The sequence below is a fragment of the Gymnoscopelus braueri genome (assembly GCF_963280865.1).
Source record: "Gymnoscopelus braueri genome assembly, chromosome: 2".
NCBI classification, from domain to species: Eukaryota; Metazoa; Chordata; class Actinopteri; order Myctophiformes; family Myctophidae; genus Gymnoscopelus; species Gymnoscopelus braueri.
The window spans coordinates 25,726,039-25,742,990 of record NC_137604.1 but is presented as its reverse complement, the minus strand read 5'-3'; the positions used below and the strand labels follow the sequence as shown (position 1 = coordinate 25,742,990).

The 16,952-nt window shown below is 42.9% G+C and overlaps 1 protein-coding gene across 1 annotated transcript in view; it reads right to left on the bottom strand.

Annotated features, from left to right (window-relative positions):
* The window catches only part of adgrl3.1 (adhesion G protein-coupled receptor L3.1), a 246,164-nt gene that overhangs the window by 123,568 nt on the left and 105,644 nt on the right, over positions 1-16,952 (bottom strand). The gene's annotated exons all lie outside the window — the stretch shown is intronic.

The following is a 16,952-nucleotide window of genomic DNA, read 5'->3' as shown; positions in this document are numbered from 1 at the left end:
GGATAAATAAAATCTAGATAAAATCTGGATGAGATACACATGTTAACGCAAGATTTAAAGAGGCCCCATTTAATGCAAAACAGGCTCAAAAGGAAAAAGTGCTTGGCCATAGACCTAAACACAGATAACACACAGACACACATTATATAGTGTACACACAAACGCACGCACGCACGCACGCACGCACGCACGCACGCACGCACGCACGCACGCACGCACGCACGCACGCACGCACGCACGCACGCACGCACGCAGCCCTATACCTCCCCAGTGGGCATAATATGTACAGTTTTTAAGCTCTGAAATCTCTCCTCTCCTCTTCCCCCGGTAACCATGGTAACTTCCACATCATCCGATTTCAGGACACACTGCCAGCACTTTCCTCTTGATTCCACCTAGCAACATTCCTCCGGTGGCGTTGTGTACGTGCCACCTGTGTGTACGTGCGTGTTTTTGTGTGCATGCACGCATGTACGCACCCACACACACACACACACACACACACACACACACACGCACACACACACACACACACACACACACACACACACACACACACACACACACACACACACACACACACACACACACACACACACACACACGCACACACACACACGCACACACACACACAAACACACAAAGACTAGCACTCTCCCGCATCACTGTCACTCCTGACAACCAGCTAGCTATAGGACAAGCTCCAGTCCCCCACACTCCTAGAAGGTGCACAGTAAAAAATCCTCACTCTTAATCTAACCGTTTGTAACTCTGAGGGAGTGCAAACGGAACCCCAAAGGGTGACGGACCCTTTGGGTTCCGTTTGCACTCTCTCAAGAGTTCAATTGACACTCGAAGGATTTTTTACACAGTGTGAGTGACATTCAAGATAGTCTCAAGGCTGTCACTCGCGTTTCTTGGCAAAAGGCCGCGATGAGCGCACGGGCCGCTCCTGTCCCCTACTCAAGGTGACCCCCCTCCCCCCCCGCCTCCAGTAAGACAACTGTTTCTCGGAGGATGTTGTCAGGCTCCGCCCTGATGTACCGAAGTGCCGTGTTTGTTTGTCCGCGCGTCTCTTTGTGTTAATGTTGTTCGCTTTGAGCCGGAGTGGGAGTATGTGTCTGCAGAAGTACAGCATGGTTGGTGGTTAACCACTTTGCACCCTTGTGCCCATATTAGAAGATTTGCCAGAAATAGCTAGATCTACATGCTCACACAACGTGTCGTGTTCTTGTGGACACTGCTATTTCGGGCAAAGACATTTGGTGTAGATGGAAACGAGAGCGGACCAAGTACAGGAGCCAACTCGTGTCCGTTTCACTAAGTATGGAGGGTTTGTCACTTTTTCATTTGAGCTAAAAAAGCATTATTTTACACTTTGGCTATTCGAAAATAACAGATCTATAAGCTTGTAGCGCGGCACTCCTTGTAGATCTGCTATTTTTGAAAAATCATGAAAACTTGTGCAAACCTTTGAATATACATATTTTTGAAGCGAACATTTGTAACTAAAATCTTTGCTTCTGGGCGGTCCCAGGAACAACATATTTTGAGATGGGGGGCCGGCGGCCAAATACATGTCATTTTAGGGGTCCTTGAAATGAAAAAGTTTGAGAACCACTGACATAGCAACATAAGTTTTTTAAAAAAACTGTTAGGATTTAGAAGACATTTTGTAGAATCGGAACCTCAGGCCTTAATGGGTTTAGAGGGTTTAGTCTGTCTTGCTCAGGCACAATTCGACACGTAGCTGGGTGAGCCGAGGGTTAGTGCACGGCACGTGTGTGTGCCTGCACACGCGTGTGTGGTGTCTAGACCGATCCGGAGCAGCACTATGGCTTATTATGTGCTTGGGGAAGCAGTGATAACTAAAGGTTAGCATGGTGACATGTGACAGAGGAACAGGGTGAAGCAATGATAACAGGTTAGCATGGTGACAGTGACAGAGGAACAGGGTGAAGCGGCCGTGACGTAGACAGGTGGAGAGATACTGAGGACACATCGGAGGAGCTAACATCTGCCTGTCATGGCTGGAAAACTCAGGCCGCGTGGACGTGTGTCTATACACCTGTGTTTTTGCGTGCGCCAATACTAACGCAGAGCAATAAGATTTGATTGCAAAGGGCCCGGTGGTGGACACAAACTAAGTATATTTACTTGAGTACTGTTCCTTTTGCAAGCTGATGACTTTCACTCAGTCTTGGGACCGAAACTTAGAAAAATATATATTAATAATAATAATAGCCACTGCAAGGTGGATAAAGTTCAATACCAAGTAATGCTGAATAGCAGATCTACAAGCTCACAACAGGTTGCATATTAGCGACACGTGAGCTTGTAGATTGTCTATTTTCGGCGAGTGAAACCATCGCACGACGAAGTATACAAGTACAAGTATTAAAAAAAAGGGAGGCTGTTAGAGCACTGTAGGTGTGGCCGCATGCCAGTATCTGTCTTCTCTTACTCTGCGGATCTTATCTGGACGTGCATGCATGTGCGTGCGCACGCGTGTGCACGTGCGTGCGCACACAATGCATGTCTACGTACGCGTGTGTGTGTGTGTGTGGGCCTAATTACCGCGCTGAGCAAGGGTGACAGTTGGACTCCCAGGGTGCCGCGGGGCATCTCCTGTAACCGTGGTGACTGCTTGAGGATGGCAGCACACATACACACACACACACACACACACACACACACACAAAAAAGCACATAGACACACGCACACACAGACACACACACACACACACACACAACGATTCTAGATATGACCTCATTCGATGGGATAGAGGGAGGAGGACGGAAAGGAGGAGGCGGGGAATTGGAGACGGTCGGAGAAAGTAAAGAGTAGGAGGAAGACACATAATCACCAATGTCCTGGTGAGTTCAGCTCTGTAAGACTCCCCACACACACACACACACACACACACACACACACACACACACACACACACATACACACACGTGGCAGTCACCACCGTGGTGAGCACTAATGGTCTGCTGTCTTTGTGGGTGGCTGTGAAATGTATGCTTTATGTAAGGTATGATACATTTTATAAATCCTACTCTCTCTCTCCCTCCCTCCCTCTCTCTCTCTCTCTCTCTCTCTCTTCCACAATTCTTATCACACCTCCACCCACAGCAAAATCCGAAGTGTTAATTGAATACTGACAGACGCTCGGAGGGACGTTTTTTACACTCCCATGAGTCTGTAGCCCTGCTACAGTGTATGAAGTGGAAAAGGCAGATAAAGTGCCCGTAAAGACAGGGCGGGGTCTAATAACGGAGTGGCTTTCAGGTGGTTCTCGGACGCAACGATGATGACGTCATACTGACCCTGTGACATCATATCGCTTCCTATAGCCTCGATCTCCAGGCTTTTATTTTTTTATTTTTGCTCAAAAATAAGAGCCTGGACCAGCCTGTTGACGTTCCTGGAATAGGAAGTGTTTCATTTCCCCAACCAACCAGAGTGCAGTGGGCGTTGCTCCAAATGTTGTGACGTCAGGGCTCTCAATGCTGTACATTGGGGAGGTGGAGAGGCATGGGGGCGTGGCAAGGGCTGACGGACAGATCGGTGAACCAATGGGATCTCACAGAAAATGTCTCCGTAAATGTTTAACCCGCCCCTCTAGACCAGATATCACACACGCTAGGGCAGTCTAATCGCTTCTTAATATGAAGTTATTTGCCTCTATTAAACATGTGTATCACCCGATCCACATGGGAACGATGTGGTTTCATGTGGATCTGGGACTATGACGTATGTATGACATAATGACTCCATGTTTTAGTAAGGTTTCAGCCCCATCAAAGCCTGTTATGAATAGTCCATGGCCAACTAATGACGCCTAGGCTATACTTGATACAAGATCCATCTTGTTGTGGTCCTAATACATCATGTTCATTATGATACGAGATGCATCTGTTACAGTAAGGTCATCCTTATTCTTATCCTATTACGTTCAGTTCTTTCTATGTCTCATATCTTCTGGTCACCTCTTGTGTCCAACGCTATATGTATCCCATAAACTGTGTGAACTTGTCGCATGATACTGCCTATGTGCAGAGGTGGGAAAAGTACTCAAATGTTTTACTCAAGTAAAAGTATCAGTACTGCTACTAGAAATACCCTGTTACAAGTAAAAGTCCCGAATTCAAAATGTACTTGAGTAAAAGTACAAAAGTATTTGTATCAAAATATACTTGGAATACAAAAGTAAAAGTACTCATTATGCAGAATGTCCCATATCATCGTTTTCAAAACGTATAAATACCTTTTGAAAATAGCCAGAATATATAAAGGGCTGAAATGGTTAATGGTTAATGTTTTGAAATAATAATCAAAATCTACCAAGTAACAAGTACGTTTTCAAATAATTGTAGTGGAGTAAAAGTACAATATTTGCCTCTGAGGTGTAGTGGAGTAGAAGTAAAAGTACAGACAATTGGAAATACTCCAGTAAAGTAGAAGTACTTCAAAATTGTACTTAAGTACAGTACTTGAGTAAATGTACTTAGTTACTTTCCATCACTGCCTACGTGCCATCTTGTTCACCCGTGCCGCCGCTTTACAACAAAGGATTTCTTAAACTGACTTGTCACACACCACCCAGTACTAAACATAATTAAAGAAAGGAATGGTTTTGGACTTAAGAGATATTCACCCCAACAGCAACGATATGTGACACATGTATAAAAAATATAAAACATGTGTGACACATAAAATATATAAAACATATGTGAACTTGGCCCACTGACAGTGCGCACAAGAATTTGGCACTGATCGGTGCAGCGGTTCGCGAGATTAGCTCTGGAATCACACACACACACAGACACACACACACACACACGCACACGCACACGCACACGCACACGCACACGCACACGCACACGCACACGCACACGCACAGACCCTCTTCTAAATGGCTCGCCCCATAGGAAGTGTTAACCCATTCAGACCTGGAACGCATCTGTGTCATTTTTAGACTTGATTTAAAAAGCATTATTTTACACTTTGGGCTATTCAAAAACAGCAGATCTACAAGCTCATAGCGCGGCACCGAGTGCCGCGCTATGAGCTTGTAGATCTGCTATTTTTGAAAAATCGTGAAAATGTGTGCAAATCTTTGAATATCTATTTTCTTTTAAAGCAAACATTAACTCAAATCTTTGCTTCTGGAACAAAATATTTTGAGATGGGGGTCCGCGGCCAAATTCATTATCATTTTTGGGGGTCCTTGACATGAAAAAGTTTGAAAACCACTGATATAGAAACATGGGTTTTTCAGAAAACCGTTAGGATTTAGAAGCCACACGCACAGACCCTCTTCTATAAATGGCTCGTCCCATAGGAAGCCATGCTGGAAGAAGTGCCAGGGCCTGTGTGTAGCACACTGTTGTGCACTGTGCTACGTATACTGTATAGCGTAAGCTTAGCAGTCATGGGCGCGAAGCGCTTGATGGCAGCTCTGATCCGAGCAGTTTCCTCTAATTCACAAAGTCATAGGGGAGGCACTTCAGAGGCCTCTGCAGTCTACTCTGCACAGTGTCTCACTCACGTGGACGGGTCAATAAGACAGCCAGTGCGCGTGCAAACGTGCACGCACCCTCCTGCGCGTGCGCACGCCAAAAAAAAAAAGGCTCCTAACTTCATTCTGTATATATATATGTGTACAAACACAGACGCAGTGCTTTGAGGCCTGAGTCCACGGTACGGTTTCTCAAACGTTTTCATTTCAAGGACCCCCATAACTCTGCGAGTGTACGAATGGAACCAAATGGACCCGTAAGTCGGTCCATTTGGTTCCATTTGTACATTCGCAGAGTTACAGACCTGGAAGTAAGGGGTCCATTTGGAACACCGTCAAGAAACCCAGAGGAACCCACTGTTCTAAAGAAACAGGCTGCCAAGAGAGGTCAACCAAGCCTGTGAGATGATGAGGCTCTCTCTCTCTCTCTCTCTCTCTCTCTCTCTCTCTCACTGTTTATTTGCGCGTGTGTGTGTGTGCACGTGCGTGTTGTGTGAGGCCTGTATGCTTAATTGGCAATGCATTGTGTAGTCATTGTTGCGTGTGCACAAACCGGACCGGTGCATATCCATGTGTGCCTTTACAAGGACCTTGCGCCAGCATGCCCCGGGGGCAGGGGGGGGGCGAGGAGGGAGAAGAGGGGAAGAGGGAAGGGAAGGGGGCGTTTAATGAAAGCTGGAGCCTGGTCTAGACCATGGGGGCATCCCTCCAGCCCTCCACCCTGCTGGCACAGGTGCTCGACAATGGGGCCAACGCCAATTCCGGGCCCCAGATTCAACCCTGGGTCCTGGCCTGCCGCCTCTCAGACTCACCTTCGCTTTCTGAGCCAGGGAGATAAATGGTATAACGGTGAAGGGTAATTAAAGGTAAAAACAGGTGGCGAGGGAGAGACGGGAGAAGAGAAAACGGAACGAGAGACGCGAAGGCGCGGGAAAAGAGGGGGGTGGGGCGAGGGCAGGCATGAGGTGGGAAGGCAAAGGTGGAAAATGAACGGTGGAAAAAACAGAGAAAATAGAGAAAAGGTGTATTAGCGCTGAGAGGCTAGCGCTAACAAGAGGACAAAAGGATGGATTGATTAAAAAATGCAAAGATAATGAATGAGTTGAGGATAATTAACAAAACGTTAATCATTCTCACTTCCAGAGTGTCACAAAAACCCTGTCACGCAAAATGTCTGTCTTGTGAAGTGGCTTCTCTTTGTGCTGTGCACTTCAAGAGAGAGAGAGAGAGAGAGAGAGAGAGAGAGAGAGAGAGAGAGAGAGAGAGAGAGAGAGAGAGAGAGAGAGAGAGAGAGAGAGAGAGAGAGAGAGAGAGAGAAAGAGAGAAAGCTAAAAGGAAGCGAGTGGGAGAGTCCATGTACGATATATTATGCCGTTTAATATCCAGGAGTAATTGTGCAACATGGCGCCTGGAGCAGAGGTCAGAATCAGAATCTACTTTATTGTCACATCACAGGTTTTACAGGTGTAAAACAGTGGGTTAAATGTTTTATTGTGCATGCTCCATAGTTTTTTTTGTTATTTCCATAAGAGAAAGGGAAGAAGAAGAAGAAGAAGGGGGAAGAGAGATCAATCAAAATGAAAGTTAATTATCCACATATTTACAATGCTGCTGCTATATATCTGCTGCTAGCATAGCAGCAGATATATACTGTACATGATATGATATTTGTTAGTTAAGGTGCGAGAAAAACAAAAAACAAAACAGTGCGGTGTACATGGGATTAACCTATTAAAACCGGGAACGCATCTGCGTCATTTTTTTTTTAACCACTTTAACCATTATTTTACACTTTGGCTATTAAAAAATAGCAGATACTGTATACAAGCTCAGAGCGCGTGACTTTGTGCCGCGCTATGAGCTTGTAGATCTGCTATTTTTGTAAACTCTTGTACAAGTCTTTGAATGTATGTATATTTTTTAAAGCAAACATTTGTAACTCAAATCTTTGCTTCTGGGGGGGGCCCTGGAACAAAACATTTTGAGATGGGGTCGGCGGCCAAATACATATACATTTTGGGGGTCTTTGACATGAAAAGGTTTGAGCACCACTGATTATAGAAACATACGTTTCTCAGAAAACTGTTAGGATTTAGAAGACATTTTTAGAATCGGGCTTCTACTGTATGACATTCATTTTCACTTTTTTTTTTTTTTAATGTTTTTTGGGGGGTTTTATGACCTCAATTACACCCAAAAACTCAGAACTTTGAACATTCAGTGGATTTTCTGTGGTCTGGGGTTTTCTGAATAATTAGGCTGAAAAGTAATCTGAGCTTGGCCCTTGGGCAGTGAAGTCACAGGCCATTAATCCCGCCCACTCTCCTCCTCACCCCTCCCCTCCCCTATCCTTTCCTTTGGGGGGGGGGGGGGGGGGGGGGGCGGAGCAGAGGCGATGATTGACAGGCAAAATCCCTCAACAGCGCCACCCGCAGGCAACGATTTCTTTTTTCATTGCAGTTGAAAAGGCTTTAGAAATGTGAGAGAAAAACACCTGCCATGGATCAATGGAGTGGATTTTTTTTGTTAAAACTTTTTATACACGTTTGAAGGACCATGACAAAGACTTTTAATGTGTGGTAAAACTGAACGTCATGAAACCTTTAAGGTGCAAAGTGTAAGCGCGTGTCGACCGCATAGTCCACACATAAGGTAAGTGACACTGGTATAATCCGCAGGCAGAGGGAATATAGAGCTTGGCTCACGATGTGTCACAGAGTGTTCGTGCATATACCACTTTATGTGCCTGAATTTCAGCGAGCGATTGGCCTTTCCTCTCCCCTGAGCAAGTACGTAGAAAGGTATACACTGTGCCACCAGGTCCTCGAAGCGCTCGAGCGTGAGTAAGAGGCATAGAAGCCTGTTTTGAAGCACCCAAACATCAAATCACTTTTAACCCATTAAGACCGGGGACGCATCTGTGTGTCATTTTAAGATTTCTTTGGGCTATTCAAAAATAGCAGATCTACAAGCTCATAGCGCGGCACCGAGTGCCGCGCTATGAGCTTGTATATCTGCTATTTTTGAAAAATCGTGGAAATGTGCGCAAATCTTTGAATATATAGATTGTTTTTTAAAGCGAACATTGAATCGTATTGCTTCTGGGGATTCTACAAATGTCTTCTAAATCCTAATAATTTTTTTCAAACTTATGTTGCTTATGTTGCTTTTTTCATGTCAAGGACCCCCAAAAAATGATATGCATTTGGCCGCGGACCCCCATCTCAAAATATTTTGTTCCGATGACACCCGGGAAGCAAAGATTTGAGTTAAAAATGTTTGCCTTAAACAATAAATTCAAAGATTTGCACAAAATGTTTTTCAAAAATAGCAGATCTAACAAGCTCATAGCGCGGCACTCGGTGCCGCGCTATGAGCTTGTTAGATCTGCTATTTTTGAATAGCCCAAAGAAATCTAAAAAATGACACAGATGCTTTTCCCGGTCTTAATGGGTTAACATTCAACAGACTGCCGCTATATCCAGCCAGCCTCTATTCTATGTAGCTCTGGCTATCTCGTCGGAAACAACCCAAGCGTCTCTCCACAGCGTTCACTTATTCCCTTTGTCCCTTGTCCTGATATATCTGCCGCCTGTGACGTCTGTCATTATAGCATAAAGCGAAAAGGCAAGAGAGTGAAGCGAGGATAAATGGCGTGGGATCAAACATATAAACCCATAGCGCTTCGTTTTACTCGTCAATTTATTTTTACATAATGCAGAAATGCGACCTGACATTCAAGCTTTTAAATGGAAATGGAGTGAAGAGCATTATAAAAAGGAGATTTAACCCATTGAGACCTGGAACGCATCGTGTGTCATTTTTTTATTTGAGCTGAAAAGCATTATTTTACACTTTGGTTATTCAAAAATAGCAGATATACAAGCTCGTAGCGCGGCACCGAGTGCCGCGCTACGAGCTTGTAGATCTGCTATTTTTTGAAAAATCTTGAAAATGTGTGCAAATCTTTGAATATATATTGTGAACATTTGTGAACATTTTTAACTCAAATCTTTGCTTCCGGTGGTCCCTGGAACAACGTATTTTGAGATGGGGGTCGGCGGCCAAATACGTGTCATTTTGGGGGTCCTTGACATGAAAAAGTTTGAGAACCACTGATATAGAAACAACATACATTTTTCAGAAAACTGTTTCAGGATTCAGAAGACATTAGAATCGGCTTCAGGTCTTAATGGGTTAATGACAATTATTGAAAGGATATATATATATTTTTTAAATAAGTAAGAGGATAAGGTGGTTAAAAAGGCCACTTGGCTAGACTAGAAAGATGCAATTTTGAAAATCATGTTTTTTTGGTTTGGTTGATTGTCTTTTTGAACCTGTGAAAATTGCTGTTGGGGCATTTGTCACAGTGCATTTTGCACACACACACACACACACACACACACACACACACACACACACACACACACACACACACACACACACACACACACACACACACACACACACACACACACACACACACACACACACACACACACACACACACAAGATTGGTCTTCTGGCATTTTTAACTAACTATCAGGAGCAGCGGCTGCTATTAATACAGCCCAGTGTCCGGGGAGCAGTTAAGGGGTTAAGTGTCTTGCTCGGGGACACTTCCACCACAAAGACGGGGGCGGGGCCAGGGGGACCAAACATGGTGACCTTCCCGTTCCCTTGGTGGCCTCTCTCTCTCTCTCTCTCTCTACCCGCTCAGACACGGCTGGTGGTTTACTGTGCTCTGCATAATCTACCAAATGCATTAATACAGAGTTTTAACAATTAAATCAGGTCTGTAGACCAGTGGTCCGGGGGACAACCAGTGGTCCTTGAGGGGGTTCCAGGTGGTCCCCAGCTAAATGATGGAGAGTTGGTAACCACATGGACCCTTATAGATCTGTAACTCTTGAGAGTGTAAAATGAAACTTCATTTTATACGCTCTCAAGAGTTAAATTATTGTTACTACATCTGCATGACTTAATAAAATAATTATTTCGATCAAAGTTTGCCTGTTTTCTCCCCTAATGGCACCACATCAATACAGCATGGAATTGTGGACGGAATCGTATCCAACGATATGGGTCTGAGAGGCTAAATCTCATCAAAATGGTGGTCCGTGGCTCAAATGCCGAATAAATAATGGACCTTGACGTGAAAAGGTTTGAAAACCACTGCTTTAGACATAGGCTGTTGGATCCAGATTTGACACACCCTAACCCCGCACACGCAACTCGGACGGGCTGTGACATCACATGCCAAACGTCAATCAGAGCCTCACAAAAAAAGCATGCATTGGTCAATGACAAATTATGCAGGGGGTCAGATGTGTGGGCCGCGTGCATTTTCAGAGCGCTTTTATTTTAAGGATCGATCGATTGTAGGGGGGGGGGGGTTGCCAATTGTTTGGGGGGCCCACTTGCAATACCCCTTGGGCCCAGCAGGTGTGAATCGCTGTTCTATGAATGTGGGAACTCCTTGGATTACCCGATCGCATTGAAGTTCTGTCAGATCAAACGAATATTCATAGATCCTTGGAATACTAAAATGAGGGCAAAGATATAGAGCAAAGAAAGAGCTACTGTAAAGTTCCTTTAGGGACATTTTTGGGGGGAGAAAAAAACTTTTATACATTTATTGAACAGAGATGATTTTTTTTCTAAGGATTTAAAACCACACTTTAGCTATAATATAGCTGCCTTGAAAAGATTGCTGAGCCTTTGAGACTTCACCATCGAAATGCCAGTATATTATACTCCTCAAAAAATAATAATCCTCAAGCAAATTACTGCAAACTAGCTATAGAAAACATTGACAAACGTTTCAGGCAAACACTGGAGGTAGGTAGGTAGTAGGCTACATGTTTAGGTAAACAGAGGCATTGAAGAGGAAAGGCCTGGCAGCCATTTTTTGAATTGGAAACGCTTCCCTATGAAGACAGATAACAGCGAGCAATAGATTGAACCGAGGCCATGGTGTATCGCCCAAACAGGTTAAGCGGAACTTTCACGGCTATGCTTTTGTTTCCCCCTTCAAACTCCGGTATCCCGACGGGGACAGGGGGGGACGGGGGGGGGACGTAGGGGGTAATCTGGGAGACGGCGAAGATATCAGGTCTTCTCTAGGTTGCTTGAGAAGCCTTGTGAGGCCCTCTGGAGATATGAGGCTTTGATATCAAGACCAATTATGTGGTATGAGTGCCACGCACGCACACACATACACACACACACACACACACACACACACAAAAACATACACGTATACACACTATATACACAACAACACGTACTCCCTGGCCTTGGAGTGCGGTATCCAAGGAGAACAAAGACAGAACGTGATATGGTGGAAACGCTGGGCAGGCAGAACATGCTCCGATTCTTATCAGCCGGCGGCTCAGGAGACCGGGGCTTGAAAGCAACAGCAGACGATACAGACGATACAGAGACGTAAAGGGAATGAGAGAGTGAGAATCACACATGCTGAGAGACACTTGAAGGAGGGTGTGAGTGTGTGTGAGTGTGTGTGTGTGTGTGTGTGTGTGTGTGTGTGTGTGTGTGTGTGTGTGTGTGTGTGTGTGTGTGTGTGTGTGTGTGTGTGTGTGTGTGTGTGTGTGTGTGTGTGTGTGTGTGTGTGTGTCAGACCCTCCAGAAAAACGCGATTATGCGATTATGAGCATAATTATGCGGGGGTAATTGTTTTCCAAAAAGGGCGCGTCGCATCCACATAGCATTGCATAATATGCGCATCGCATAATTATTCAAAATATGCGGTGCATATTTAGTGTGGTTGCCCGAATGGGCAACCAGACTATTGTTTTACAGAAACTTTATTTCTAGATAAACAATTTTTTCAACCGCATCTCCTCCCACAGTTTATTTTTCCCAATTTAGTGCCATATGTCAAAATGACCGGCCTCACCGGGAATCGTCTGCTTGTATTTTGTTAAGAGATTGGTTGCATAGTTTTATTGATATTGATTTATTAGTGCATTAAATGTCCCCATCCACTTTAATGGAAAAGTGAAAAAACTCAAATTCAAGTATTTTTTTCTCAGAAACCGTAAGAGCTAGAGTTACCAGATTTGGAGGGGAGGTTTATAATTTAGTCCGAAATTATTTAAATAAATAATCACACCATTCGGCCTCATGGTGGCGCTATAACAGCCCACTTTACGTTTTTGGCCTATAACTTTTGAACCGTAGGTCCTAGAATAAAAATCTTTTTTCCCCTAGATTCCTTGGGTCATGACGCAACTCCCCATATAGGCCACGCCCATTTGCGTCAGGATAGATTTTCCGCCATTTTGAATTTTCTTCAAAACACACTTTTAGCTCCTCCTCCCACATATTTTCTCCAATTTTCACAAAAATCGGTACACATTATCTTTGGACCCATGCGATAATCTGGGTGAAACAGAATTTTGATAGTCCATACCGTTCGTCCGTAAATGGCTTCCAAAGTTAGCGGAAGGGGCCCGTTTTACAAAAAAGGCCACAAATCACTAACGAAACGTCCAGTCAATCCCAAATTTGAGTCACATATCGAGGGTGGTTTACTCAACGAATCCCCAAAAGTATTTCCACTTTGACCCATAGGGGGCGCCACAAATGCACAAAACGTAACCGTTTGATGCAAAAATATGATTTTTGGGGGGATCAATCCTCTCAAAATGAAATAAAAGTGATATCAGGAGTGACGTGACAATATGATTGGCCCGTTACATTTGTGGGAGGGGCCTATTTCCTAAAATCAAAACGGCATGTATCACGAAGGCAGGATCCGATTGACACCCGATTCGAATGGCACGTCACGCGGCCTCCGACGGTATTCCTCCCAGCTTATTCCCCGAGTCCCGGCGGCAGCGACCCGCGACTCGCGTCGGCGCAACCACACTTTGCAATTGCCCTGAATTGCGACGCGTCTAGTTAGTGTGGTTGCCCTAACAGGGCAACCAGACTATTGTTCTTGATGAACTTTATTAATCTTCCGGATAAACAATACTTCAAACTGCATCTCCTCCCACAGTTTTTATCCCCCAATGTTGTGCCATATCTCAAAATGACCGTCTTGACCTGGAATCGTGCGCTTGTATTTTGCTAAGAGATTGGTTAAATAGTTTAATTGATATTGATTTATTAGTGCATTAAATTTCCCCATCCGCTTTAATGTAAAAGTGAAAAAACTCAAATTCAAGTATTTTTTTCTAGAAAACCGTAAGAGCTAGAGTTACCACATTTGGAGGGGAGGTTCATAATTTAGTCCAAAATTATTTAAAAAAAAATCACACCAATCGGCCACATGGTGGCGCTATAACAACCCCCTTTACGTTTTGGCCTATAACTCTTGAACCGTAGGTCGTAAAATAAAAATTTCTTTTCACCTGGATTCCTTGGGTCACGACGCATCTCCCCATATAGGCCACGCCCATTTGCGTCTGGATAGATTTTTTGATATTGATTTATTAGTGCATTAAATTTCCCCATCCACTTTAATGGGAATTGCAAAAACTCCCATTCAAGTATTTTTTTCTCGGAAACCATAAGGGCTACAGTTACATGACTTGGAGGGGAGGTTAATAGTTTATTGCAAAATTATTTAAAAAAAAATCACACCAGTCGGCCACATGGTGGCGCTATAACAGCCCACTTTACCTTTTGGCCTATAACTCTTGAACCGTAGGTCGTAAAATCAAAATTCTTTTCACCTGGATTCCTTGGGTCACTACGCATCTCCCCATATAGGCCACGCCCATTTGCGTCAGGATAGATTTTCCGCCATTTAGAATTTTCTTCAAAACACACTTTTTGCTTCTTTTCCTACAAATTTTGTCCAAATCTCACACAAATCGGTACAGGTCATCTATGGACCCATGCGATAAACCTATCCAAACGGCATTTTGATAGTCCTTACCGTTCGGCCGTAATTGGCTTCCAAAGTTAGCGGGAGGAGCCCGTTTTACCAAAAATGCCAAAAATCACGAACGAAACGTCCAATCGATCCCAAATTTGAATCACATGTCGAGGGTGGCTTACTCAACGAATCCCCAAAAGCATTTCCACTTTGACCCATAGGGGGCGCCACAACTCTGCAAAACGTAACCGTTTGATGCAAAAACATGATTTTTGGGGGGATCACTCCTCTCAAATTGAAAAGCAGGTGATCTCAGGAGTGACATGACGATGTCATTGGCCCGCTACATTTGTGGGAGGGGCTTATTTATTTTAGTGGGAGGGGCCTATTTCTTCAAATCAAAACGCCATGTATCAGGATCCAATCAGCACCAAATTCGAATGGTACGTCACGCGACCTCCGACGGTATTCCTCCAAGCATATTCCTCAAGTCCGGGCGGCGGCAACCTGCGACCGGCGACGGCGCAACCACACTTTGCAATTTCCCATAATTGCGACGCGTCTAGTTAGTGTGGTTGCCCTAACAGGGCAACCAGACTATAGTACTTGATGAACTTTATTATTCCGGATAAACAATACTTCAAACTGCATCTCCTCCCACAGTTTTTATCCCCCAATGTTGTGCCATATCTCAAAATGACCGTCTTGACCTGGAATCGTGCGCTTGTATTTTGCTAAGAGATTGGTTAAATAGTTTAATTGATATTGATTTATTAGTGCATTAAATTTCCCCATCCGCTTTAATGTAAAAGTGAAAAAACTCAAATTCAAGTATTTTTTTCTCAGAAACCGTAAGAGCTAGAGTTACCACATTTGGAGGGGAGGTTCATAATTTAGTCCAAAATTATTTAAAAAAAAATCACACCAATCGGCCACATGGTGGCGCTATAACAGCCCCCTTTACGTTTTGACCTATAACTCTTGAACCGTAGGTCGTAAAATCAAAATTTCTTTTCACCTGGATTCCTTGGGTCACGACGCATCTCCCCATATAGGCCACGCCCATTTGCGTCTGGATAGATTTTTTGATATTGATTTATTAGTGCATTAAATTTCCCCATCCACTTTAATGGGAATTGCAAAAACTCCCATTCAAGTATTTTTTTCTCGGAAACCATAAGGGCTACAGTTACATGACTTGGAGGGGAGGTTAATAGTTTATTGCAAAATTATTTAAAAAAAAATCACACCAGTCGGCCACATGGTGGCGCTATAACAGCCCACTTTACCTTTTGGCCTATAACTCTTGAACCGTAGGTCGTAATATCAAAATTTATTTTTCCCTAGATTCCTTGGGTCATGATGCAACTCCCCATATAGGCCACGCCCATTTGCGTCTGGATAGATTTTTTTTATATTGATTTATTAGTGCATTAAATTTCCCCATCCGCTTTAATGGAAAAGTGAAAAAACTCAAATTCAAGTATTTTTTTCTCAGAAACCGTAAGAGCTACAGTTACCAGATTTGGAGGGGAGGTTTATAATTTAGTCCGAAATTATTGAAAAAATAATTACACCAGTCGGCCTCATGGTGGCGCTATAACAGCCCCCTTTACGTTTTGACCCAATTAGTGGGAGGGGCTGACAACAAATGTATAAGCCTGTGACTTAATTTGGATTATTTTATTTTATTTTTCAATAACTTTTATTATTTAATTGATATTTATTGTTAATTTAATTTAAAATAAAATGTTTAGGAGACATTTGAGAGATCCTTGGAGGAATCTACCTGGCTTTATAATAATAATAATAATAATAATAATAATAATAATAATAATAATATTTTTTATTATTATTATTATTATTATTGTTGTTGTTGTTTCTTTATGTTCTTATAGTTTTTCGTTATACCAAACTAAATAACTACATACAAATATTTCAGTAACATTCCTTCTTTTATGTAAGGATCATTTTCAGAGGTTACAAAATATTTTTCTTCTTCTTAACTTCTTTTTTTAGTTACATTTACGTTTGTTTTAATGCTGTTCTATCATGCAGACATTCAGCTTAGTTGGCTGCTGTTTATTTTATATATATATATATACATATACATATACATATACATATATATATATATATATATATATATATATATATATATATATATATATATATATATATATATGTGTATATATATGTATATATATGTATATATATATATATATATATATATATGTATGTATGTATGTATGTATATATATATATATATATATATATATATATATATATATATACATACACACACTTACAGATAGTTGGACAATCTATGTGTTTTTATGCTGCTGCTCTATCATTCATACATGCAGTGTTGTTGTTAGCTTGTAGATCGGCTATTTTCAAAGAGTCAATGTATAGGGTTAGAGTGCTCATGTGAGCTAATCGCTTCGTTTGGGATTGTTTTCATGACCTAGTTGCTTATTTCTCTCGCACAATGTGGCAACGCTGGTGGCTACGGCCAGAATTTTTAGACCTACGCACGAATTTGCGGAACTGATGTGTGAAACTGTGTT